This window comes from Centroberyx gerrardi, unplaced genomic scaffold, assembly GCF_048128805.1.
Source record: "Centroberyx gerrardi isolate f3 unplaced genomic scaffold, fCenGer3.hap1.cur.20231027 Scaffold_75, whole genome shotgun sequence".
NCBI lineage: Eukaryota > Metazoa > Chordata > Actinopteri > Beryciformes > Berycidae > Centroberyx > Centroberyx gerrardi.
The window spans coordinates 109,805-112,304 of record NW_027605211.1 but is presented as its reverse complement, the minus strand read 5'-3'; positions in this window follow the sequence as shown (position 1 = coordinate 112,304).

Sequence of the window (2,500 nt, the reverse complement as noted above, 5' to 3'; positions counted from 1 at the left end):
CCCCTATCTCCAGGCGGCTCTCCACCTCCCTTTTACCCGATTTAAAGCCCCTGCTTCGGCCACACACACCTGGGAGCGGGCCCCTATCTCCAGGCGGCTCTCCACTTCACTTTTAACCCAATTTAGAGCCCCTGCTTCGGCCACACACACCTGGGAGCGGGCCCCTATCTCCAGGCGGCTCTCCACCTCCCTTTTACCCGATTTAAAGCCCCTGCTTCGGCCACACACACCTGGGAGCGGGCCCCTATCTCCAGGCGGCTCTCCACCTCCCTTTTACCCGATTTAAAGCCCCTGCTTCGGCCACACACACCTGGGAGCGGCCCCCTATCTCCAGGCGGCTCTCCACCTCCCTTTTACCCGATTTAAAGCCCCTGCTTCGGCCACACACACCTGGGAGCGGGCCCCTATCTCCAGGCGGCTCTCCACTTCACTTTTAACCCAATTTAGAGCCCCTGCTTCGGCCACACACACCTGGGAGCGGGCCCCTATCTCCAGGCGGCTCTCCACCTCCCTTTTACCCGATTTAAAGCCCCTGCTTCGGCCACACACACCTGGGAGCGGGCCCCTATCTCCAGGCGGCTCTCCACCTCCCTTTTACCCGATTTAAAGCCCCTGCTTCGGCCACACACACCTGGGAGCGGCCCCCTATCTCCAGGCGGCTCTCCACCTCCCTTTTACCCGATTTAAAGCCCCTGCTTCGGCCACACACACCTGGGAGCGGGCCCCTATCTCCAGGCGGCTCTCCACTTCACTTTTAACCCAATTTAGAGCCCCTGCTTCGGCCACACACACCTGGGAGCGGGCCCCTATCTCCAGGCGGCTCTCCACCTCCCTTTTACCCGATTTAAAGCCCCTGCTTCGGCCACACACACCTGGGAGCGGGCCCCTATCTCCAGGCGGCTCTCCACCTCCCTTTTACCCGATTTAAAGCCCCTGCTTCGGCCACACACACCTGGGAGCGGCCCCCTATCTCCAGGCGGCTCTCCACCTCCCTTTTACCCGATTTAAAGCCCCTGCTTCGGCCACACACACCTGGGAGCGGGCCCCTATCTCCAGGCGGCTCTCCACCTCCCTTTTACCCGATTTAAAGCCCCTGCTTCGGCCACACACACCTGGGAGCGGGCCCCTATCTCCAGGCGGCTCTCCACTTCACTTTTAACCCAATTTAGAGCCCCTGCTTCGGCCACACACACCTGGGAGCGGGCCCCTATCTCCAGGCGGCTCTCCACCTCCCTTTTACCCGATTTAAAGCCCCTGCTTCGGCCACACACACCTGGGAGCGGGCCCCTATCTCCAGGCGGCTCTCCACCTCCCTTTTACCCGATTTAAAGCCCCTGCTTCGGCCACACACACCTGGGAGCGGCCCCCTATCTCCAGTCGGCTCTCCACCTCCCTTTTACCCGATTTAAAGCCCCTGCTTCGGCCACACACACCGGGGAGCGGCCCTCTATCTCCAGGCGGCTCTCCACCTCCCTTTTACCCAATTTAGAGCACCTGCTTCGGCCACACACACCTGCTATCGGCCCCCTACCTCCAGGGGGCCCTCCACCTCACTTTTACCCCAATTTGGAGCCCCTGCCTCGGCCACCCACACACCTGTTAGCTGCCCCCTATCTCCGGCCCCTAACCTCCACCATCCAGGAACCCCAGCACCAGCCGAACCTGCAGACCCACTCTTAAGCACCCCTCCCCGGATACAAGCAGACTACCATCCGCCCAAACTTTCCTGCTCCTGGTATACCAACTCAAACTTTGGTGCCCCTGGTGTACCAACTTAATCTTTGGTGCCCCTGGTACTCCAACTTAAACTTTGTGCTCCTGGTACTCCGCCTGTTTTCGCCCCACAGCCTAAGTGCCGCAGCACTTTGTCTTTTTTTTAAACAAAATATTTCTTTCTGCTCCTGGTACTCCCTGGAGCTCCAGGGAGGTAGGGGGGCGCCCTGGAAGCCCTGCCCGAGGCTGTGCGCCTCTTCCCGGGCAGGATTTTCACCCCGAGCCCCTGGTGGCGGTTGGACTTTAACCTTTTTTTTTTCTATTTGGATTTGCTCCTGGTACTCCCTGGAGCTCCAGGGAGGTAGGGGGGCGCCCTGGAAGCCCTGCCCGAGGCTGTGCGCCTCTTCCCGGGCAGGATTTTCACACCGAGCTCCTGGTGGCGGTTGGACTTTAACTTTTTTTTTTCTATTTGGATTTGCTCCTGGTACTCCCTGGAGCTCCAGGGATGGTAGGGGGGCGCCCTGCCCGAGGCTGTGCGCCCCTTCCCGGGCAGGGCTTTCACCCCGAGCCCCTGGTGGCGGTTGGACTTTAACTTTTTTTTTTCTATTTGGATTTGCTCCTGGTACTCCCTGGAGCTCCAGGGATGGTAGGGGGGCGCCCTGCCCGAGGCTGTGCGCCCCTTCCCGGGCAGGGCTTTCACCCCGAGCCCCTGGTGGCGGTTGGACTTTAACTTTTTTTTTTCTATTTGGATTTGCTCCTGGTACTCCCTGGAGCTCCAGGGATGGTA